At 48.7% G+C, this 8,575-nt stretch overlaps 1 pseudogene; it reads right to left on the bottom strand.

Annotated features, from left to right (window-relative positions):
- Positions 1–294: 294 nt before the first annotated feature.
- LOC136457288 (putative receptor protein kinase ZmPK1) lies at positions 295–6,902 on the bottom strand (annotated as a pseudogene).
- Positions 6,903–8,575: the final 1,673 nt, after the last annotated feature.

The raw sequence follows: 8,575 nt of genomic DNA, 5'->3' as shown, positions 1-8,575 counted from the left end.
CATACATCATCTCAAGTCTAATTACCATTCTATATAATCAAACTAAATTTGAAGCTTCGTGCATAAAGACCAACTGATCAACCCATGATAATATTTACCAGAAGTGTGAAGTAAAAAATAATGCTTCAGGGTTCCACTGATCCATTGCAATTAAAGGATCTGGATTTGTCCATAGAAGGATTCATACAACAAAAGGACTGACTCATTTTCTCTAGCAAATACTCCTTAATTTGAATACTACTCGAGAATTCAATTCTTCATTTTGCAAACTGAAACAGGATTGCTTATTGCAACTCACCATGAGTAGGCAGGGTGATCGTCTTGGTCAGCACATGCCAAGAGCTCTATTACAATATCGTTCATTGTAGGCCTGCTGTTTTTTCTCCAAGACAAGCTATAGCAACTTGTAACATTACCATTGCTTGCTCAGGATTGAAATGACCTTGCAGTCTATGATCAACTATATCCTTCACATCTCCACTCTCAAGAAATTGCTTCAAGACCTGCACAAACTGTCTAAGCTCGATTTCCATGCCATCAACAGTTATCCCACTTGATGTAGAGAGACAATGCACCGCACACCCAATAAGGGGAGGGGGGGGGGGGGGCTTTCATATATATAGCCGAGAAGGCTTGGAGTACAAGTATATGAAGTACAATACAAGTCAGGCTATACATATCTATTTATATCTCTAATACCCGCCCGCAGTCGCAGCGGGATGATCTCGGACGCAAAGACTGGACCTAAAATCAGTAAACAACTGTACAGGCAAGCCTTTGGTTATAATGTCCACGAACTGGTGGGATGAAGGGACATGGAGTACTCGAACCTGTCCTAGAGCAACCTTGTCGCGAACAAAATGAATGTCAATCTCTATATGCTTCGTGCGGCGATGATGAACAGGGTTACCCGTCATGTAGACTGCACTGACATTGTCACAGTATACAATCGTCGCCGAAGAAAGTGGAGTGTGAAGCTCCTGAAGTAGCTGACGAAGCCAACAAGTCTCGGCGACAGCACGGTATTCAGCTTTCGCGCTGGAACGAGAAACTGTAGTCTGCCGCTTGGAGGACCAAGACACCAGATTGTCGCCAAGAAAGACACAGTATCCAGACGTAGACCGCCGAGAATCAGGACAGCCAGCCCAATCAACATCCGAGTATGTGGTGAGAGTGTCAAGAGACCCGGTACCGAGGTGAAGACCTGTAGACAGTGTGCCCTTGACGTATCGCAAAATCCGCTTGAGCAGCGCTAGATGAGGCTCACGCGGAGCATGCATAAAGAGATAGACCTGCTGAACTGCATAGGCAATGTCGGGACGAGTCAAGGTGAGATACTGTAAAGCACCGGCGAGACTCCGGTATTGTGTTGGATCGGCAACTGGTGAGCCATCGGTGGCAAACAGTTTGGCGCGTGCATCGACTGGAGTGGTTGTAGAGTGACACTCAATCATACCAGCCCGCTGGAGAAGATCAACTGCATACTGCCGCTGTGACAGGAAAAGGCCGTCAGTAGAACGAGTGACAGAAATCCCGAGGAAGTGATGAAGGTCTCCGAGATCAGTCATGGCGAACTGTGAGTTTAGGCGCTCAGTAATATGTCGAAGAAGAGCAGGCGAGGATGCTGTGAGGACAATGTCGTCGACGTAAAGCAACAGGTAAGCAACACTGGTGCCCTCCTTGAACACAAAAAGAGAAGTATCTGACACTGAAGCGACGAAGCCCAAGGTCTGAATGAAGGTAGCGAATCGCTGGTGCCATGCCCGAGGTGCCTGCTTGAGCCCATACAAAGACTTCTGTAACAAGCAGACATGGTCAGGTGCAGCCGGGTCGACGAATCTAGGTGGCTGCTGGTAGTAAACAGTCTCATTCAGATGACCATGAAGAAAGGCGTTCTTAACATCCAACTGATGAATTGGCCAGGCACGAGACGCAGCAATGCTGAGAACATCCCGAATCGTTGCTGGCTTAACAACTGGACTGAAAGTCTCTTCGTAGTCGATGCCATGCTGCTGAGAAAATCCTCGAACAACCCACCGAGCTTTGTGACGAGCAAGAGAGCCATCAGAGTGATACTTATGCTTGAAAATCCACTTGCCGGAGACAACGTTGGCACGAGGAGGTCGTGGTACGAGTCGCCAAGTGCCATTGTCAACAAGTGCCTTGTATTCGTCCACCATTGCGGCACGCCAATTTGGATCAGCAAGGGCGCTGCGATAATTGGCAGGAAGCGGCGAGGCATGCGTGGCGGAGTAAGTCAGGCGTTCTGGCGGAGGCGGGAGCGTTCCAGTCTGTTGCCGTGTCACACGTCGCGATGGAGCAGCAGCGACCGGCTCAGGTGCGTGAGTCGGCTGAGGCGCCGGTGGAGGAGGCGCGACCTGTGCCTGGGGCACAGATGACGGTCGAGGACGTCGGCTATACTGGAAGAACACCGACGTGCGTGATGCAGCAAGGGCCGGCAGACGTGCTGGTCCCTGAGCAGCAGGCAGGACGTCAGCAGCAGAGGACGCGCCAGGAGGAGCCGGTGTAGGGGCAGCAGGACCCTGAAGGATCGGACCGTGCCAGATGATGGCCGGGTCCAGTTCCAGGGTGTCGTCGTCGTTGAAGGTCAGCCGAGTAGGGAGCCGGCCCAGAGCGCCAGCAGGAGGAGCTGGCACAGGTGCAGGAAGACGATCCTGTAATAAAAAATCAAGTGACTCCGTAGGTGGTTTGGCAACCGCAAACGGAAAGTGAGTCTCATAAAAAATCACGTGACGGGAGACGATCACTTTGCGAGTGGAGAGATCGAGACAACGATAACCCTTTTGTGAAGAGGGATACCCGATGAACACGCAAGCTGATGAGCGAGGAGCCAATTTATGAGGTGTCGTGGCACTAAGATTTGGGTAGCATAAGCAACCAAAGACTCGAAGCAAGGAGTAGTCAGGCATCTTGTGATAGAGGAGGTGATAGGGAATACCATTATTGATGGAGGAAGACGGTCGCCGATTGAGTAGAAAAACGGCGGTGGCTAAGGCTTCGGCCCGGTACGCTGAAGGCATGGCGGCATGAATCAAGAGGGTGCGAACGATATTGTTTAGCGTGCGCAACATCCGCTCAGCTTTCCCATTTTGAGCAGACGTGTAAGGGCAAGAGGTGCGAAGAAGAATGCCACGGCTAGCAAGGAAGGTAGACGTGGCATTGTTGATGAACTTAGTGTCGTTATCCGCCTGAAAACACTGGACAGGCAGGCTGAATTGAGTGTAAGCATAATTAGCAAAATCAACAATATGTGCATGAACCTCTGATTTATGCCGAAAAGGAAACGTCCAGCAATAATGACTATAATCATCAACAAGCACAAGATAATATTTAAATCCAGACACGCTAAGCACTGGAGACGTCCAGACATCACAATGAACAAGTTGAAAAGGTGCTGAGCAGCGAGACGATGAACTAGTAAAAGGCAGCCGTGTGTGTTTGCCAAGTTGACAGGCGTGACAAATACCACGGGCTGCATTATTACAAGAGATAGCTGAAAGGTTATTAAGGGTAGCTATGGCTGCAGGTGCAGGATGACCAAGACGTGAATGCCACAACGAGGAGATGGCGGCGACATGACAGGCTGCAGCAGGCTGACTGGAATGTGGAAGGGTGTAGAGCTCCCCGCCACTATTGCAACGCAGAATCTCGGTCTTGGTCTGCAGATCCTTAACAGAGAAGCCAAAAGCATCAAACTCAATGGAGCAGTTATTGTCGCGAGTAAACTGACGAACAGATAACAAATTGCGAACAAGATGTGGAGCGACAAGAACATTATTGAGTTGAAAAATATGATCAGCTATAGGAATAATGGAAGTGCCACGACTAGAAATAGGAATGGAGGCCCCATTGCCGACTGTGATGAAGGACGGCGAATGAGGTAGACGGGAAAGAAGTATACCGTCGTGGGAGGACATGTGAGATGTAGCTCCTGTGTCGAGGACCCAGGGGCTGGCGCCTCCCTGTAGTGCCATCTGGTTGAGGGAGGCGATGAGAGCGCCCTGATCCCAGCCACCGGACGTAGAAGGCGGTGCGAAGGACGTGTGGGCCTGCGGCAGGGGCGCCATTGGAGGACGCCACTGCGGCTGAGGAGCCCACGGGTTCATGCAGCCCAAGGACCAGTCGGCTGAACGCCGGGGCCGGGACGCCCGAGGACGCCGCGGGTGGCTGCTGGTGGCGGCTGCCACCGCCGTTGTTGCCTCCACGCGCACCATAGCCGCCCTTGCCCTTGCCGCCCCCCCCCCCCCCACTGCGGTTGGGGTTGGTGCCGGAGGACGAGGAGCGGCAGGAAGGGGAGGTGCAGGTTGTGGTCACTGAAGTCGTGGATGGGGCGACAACAGTAAGGGCGGTGTCGGAGGAGACCTTGGCGTCGTTGGCGAGGCGGATCTCCTTGAGCCGAAGGGTGTTGTGTGCGGAGATGAACGACGGAAGGACCGCCGCATTGGCAATGATGTCCGCCGTGTTGGCGAAGCGCGGATTGAGGCCGCGAAGAAGGTTGAGGACCAGCTGGGGCTCGGAGACGGTGTGGCCAACGTCGCGGAGAGCATCGGCCGTGTGCTTCATGCGCTGGGCGTAGGCGTCGATGGACAGATCACCCTGGGTCATAGAGTGGAACTCTTGACCTAGGACGACGGCGCGTGTCTCCTGGTTTGCCTGAAACAGATTAGTAATGGCAACAAAGAGATCACGGGCAGTCTGCTCAGGTTCCATGGCGAGGTCGAGGACGTTGTCATCGATGCAGCCATACATCCAACTCCGGACGCAAGCGTCTGGCTGCGACCAGGTGCGATCAGTAGGACGTGCCGGGATGGAGCCGTCGATGTGGCCAAGTAGACCGAACTTGCCGCACATAGCGGTGAAGAAGGCAGACCACTTGGTGTAGTTCGACAGCTTGAGATCAAGGGTGATCGGCACGTGCTGGCGCACGTTGATGGTCGCGTAGGAGAAGATCACAGGAGCAGGGGCGTCTGTCAGGGCCGGCATGGATGGGGATCCAGAGATCCCGGAGGTCGCGGTCGAGGGGGATCCATCGGTGGCCATAACAGCGAGAGGGCGGCGCGCCGGGCTAGGGCGGCGGCGCTGGGAGAGGTAGGGCAGCGGAAGAGAGGAACCCTAATCGGCCCGGTCTATGATACCATGTAGAGAGACAATGCACCGCACACCCAATAAGGGGGGGGGGGGGGGGTGGCCTTTCATATATATAGCCGAGAAGGCTTGGAGTACAAGTATATGAAGTACAATACAAGTCAGGCTATACATATCTATTTATATCTCTAATACTTGATATCCTAGTACCTGTCAAAATCTCAAGAAGGACAACACCGTAACTGTAGACATCAACTTTTGCGTTGATCGGCAAGTTTAACTCCCACTCTGGGGCCATGTACCCCATTGTTCCTCTCATGTGTGTGAGCTTGAAACTTGAGCTGCCTCTCTTTGAGGGTTTGGCTAGTCCAAAGTCTGCTATCTTAGCTTCAAAATCTCGGGTCAGGAGTATGTTCTCTGGTTTTACATCACAGTGGATCACCCATTCAAGGCACTCATGATGTAGGTAGGCCAAGCCTCTTGCTGTTCCCAATGCTATTTTGAATCGCTGGCTCCATGCAAATCTCCAAGCAAATCTTCTTACATTCTTCTAGTGAGATGGACTGGTTATAGGTCGATCAAAGCCATAAAAGTCAGTATGTGGGAGCATGATGAACTCAAAGTCTTCCACTTTGTAACTTCTATTGCAGCTTTTGATAAATTTTGGCGGGCAACCCTTTTTCCAATTCTGTTGGTCAGTCATCTCATATCCTGGTGGGCATGGGCAATGGAGACTTGGCAAGTACTTACATATCCCATTCTGTCCACATAGCCCGTGCACATTACACATTTTTGCTATAGCCTCCCATGTGACTATCCAACTCCCACTTGATGCATTCAAGCTGTACATTCTGAGGTTTCCATCATAATCTATTGTCAGTCTTCTCTTGGTTACAGTGCCCCAATCAGAAGACTTTACTTTGAGCAAATCACTTGACCAGAAATAACCTTCAGCATCAAGGACTGCAATTCTGGAGCTATTGTAGTTTGTCCGCCCATTTTGAAACACAGTGTAATCTGCACTTGGCCAATAGATGCTTGATATATCTGGCCCATCATACATGAGGCGTAGCACATTGTCATTGTCAAAATAGAGGCTATTGTAACCAGATACTAACCTTGTTCCTTTAGTGAGTGGCTGAAAAGGAAGCAAGGTGTCAGTTGGTGAAGAGAAACTTCCCCACAAAATTTTGCCATTGGCATCTTTTATCACAAGGTTGCCGATGTCGAGAAGGACAAGTGTCGTGCCCTTGCCAGAGCTTGTCTTACTGTCCCATGTCACAGTGCCATTAACATCAATCAGGACCAAGTTGCCATCATGGTTCAGCAAAACCATGGAGCCCCGACCATTTACAGGGGACTTGGGATTTGCAGACCACACAATGGTCTTATCAATGGTGTTGGTGAACCATATGGAGAAGGAAAAGGCATTCCTTCCAACTTCATAGAAGCCACAAGAGAAATCACCATTTGGTGAGACAAGGAAGGTTTGTCTGTACTCTTCTACCAATAAGGACGAGCCAGTACTTAGCATCAGCTGGGGTGAAGCATATGAGAATGGAAGAATGGTGAGTACTGGAAGAATGATCAGAGAGAGGAATCTGGCCATTTTTCGTGGTATGAGAGATATGCTATGGTTCATCCTTTTATTATGTTTGGGCTCACAAGTCAAAAACTTATTTAGCCTTAATCTAGTTCCCACTTGCTGCCTAGATGCTTTCGTTTAGTCAAAAATTGAATTCCTGCAATGACTTCAACACCTAAGCCAGGAATAGGTAGGTAATTCTTCACTGAGTCACCCATGGCGGCTTTGAGATGAATGCAATTGAATTAGTAAATTATTTAAGTTTTTTTCCCTTTTGAAGGATGAAGTGCTTAACTGACCTGATGTGTTTCCTTCTGCTTTTGTAGGACATTCCATGCAATATGGTAGAAGTGTTTTCTTCAATGAAATACCTTGGTCATCTTTTCGTGTAGCATCATTTCTGTTGAGCTATCTGCCAGACAGGGGCGGACACAGCGGTGGGGCGGGGGGGCTCAAGCCCCCCCTACCCATGCCGGAGCAGTGGAACCCCCTGTGGAGCCCCCATGAATTTTTAGGCAAAGTTATATAGTGTAGGGGGGGCTGAGACTTAAGATCGAGCAGCAGTGTTGTTCAGCCCCCCCTGAAATATTTCCTGGATCCGCCGCTGCTGCCAGAGGTCAGTTCTTCGAATTGGCAACAGAAGTTTGTTGGTGACATGCTGCCTTTTCTTTCTCAGTGTCGGCACTTCTGTAGTCATTAGTTCTCGTTAGGCCTTTCTGTGGAGTATGCAAAATTGAAAGTTAGTCACTACTCCCTCCGTCTCAAATTAAATCAACTTCTAGAGTTGTCCTAAGTCAAACCATTTTAAGCCTGACCAACTTTATAGGAAAGAGTGCCAACATTTATGACGTCAAATTAGTATCACTAGATACATTATGACATATATTTTCATAATATATTTATTTGGTGTCATAGATGTTATTACCTTTTCCTATACAGTTGGTCAAACCTAAGATAGTTTGACTTTGAATGATTATAGAAATTGATTTATTTTGAGATGGAGGTAGTACTTTGAGCTAGGATTGTCCTAGAGTTTATTGGTGTCATCATTTTGGAAGAAAAATCAGATGCTATCATATGTGGTCCTGCAAGTTGTGGCAAATGAGTTGCCTGTGGTGTTGGGGTGGAGCAGTGGGGCACCATGAATTGCTCTTAAGGTTGTTCGCCCCTGGACATGTAACTCTGGGTTCAGGTGTCTGGTTGTCTACAGTTTTTTGTGTGGCAAGTCAATAGCTTTCTCCTTTGCGTGTGTTAGTGTGTTCTGAGGGTGAGTTGGGTGTGTTGGGTTGAGGTAATTAGCTCCCTCTACCTTACTATTCTTTCTTTCTAATGAAATGATACTGCATGTTTGAGAAAGAAAAAGGATACTATCCAATAATGTTTGGGCTCATGTGTCATGAACTTATGTAGTCCTGATTTACTTCTCACTGTCTAGCAAAGAAAATTCGCGAAGCCAAACTTGAATACGCTGCTAACTCTGACTTCTACGCCTAAGCAAGGAATATGTATGCATTTCTTCACGTTGATTCCCTCGTATGAGCCTCTGGCGGCTTAGAGAGAGGGAGAGAGGAATGTGATATAATTAAGGTGTTTTTTAAATTTTTTTTGAAAGTTGAAGGGCCTAACTGACCTGAGCTATTAATCTGAATACATCTGTTTACTTTCATTTTTGTATGACATTCCATGCAAGATGCTAGAATTGTTTTCTTCAATGTCAGCTGTTTGAATCGGCAACAGAAGTTTGTTGGTGACAGGCTGATTATTCTCTCTCATGCCAACATTTTCATAGTCAATGTTCTTTCTTAAGTCTTTCTGTTGGAGGAGAATTATGTGCTTATTTGAGCTAGTATTGTCTGGGTTTTTATTTTATATCACCATTTGGGA

The sequence above is a fragment of the Miscanthus floridulus genome, chromosome 6 (genome assembly GCF_019320115.1).
Source record: "Miscanthus floridulus cultivar M001 chromosome 6, ASM1932011v1, whole genome shotgun sequence".
Taxonomy (NCBI): Eukaryota; Viridiplantae; Streptophyta; class Magnoliopsida; order Poales; family Poaceae; genus Miscanthus; species Miscanthus floridulus.
The sequence above is the reverse complement of the archived record's forward strand: the minus strand, read 5'-3'. Positions and strand labels throughout refer to the sequence as shown.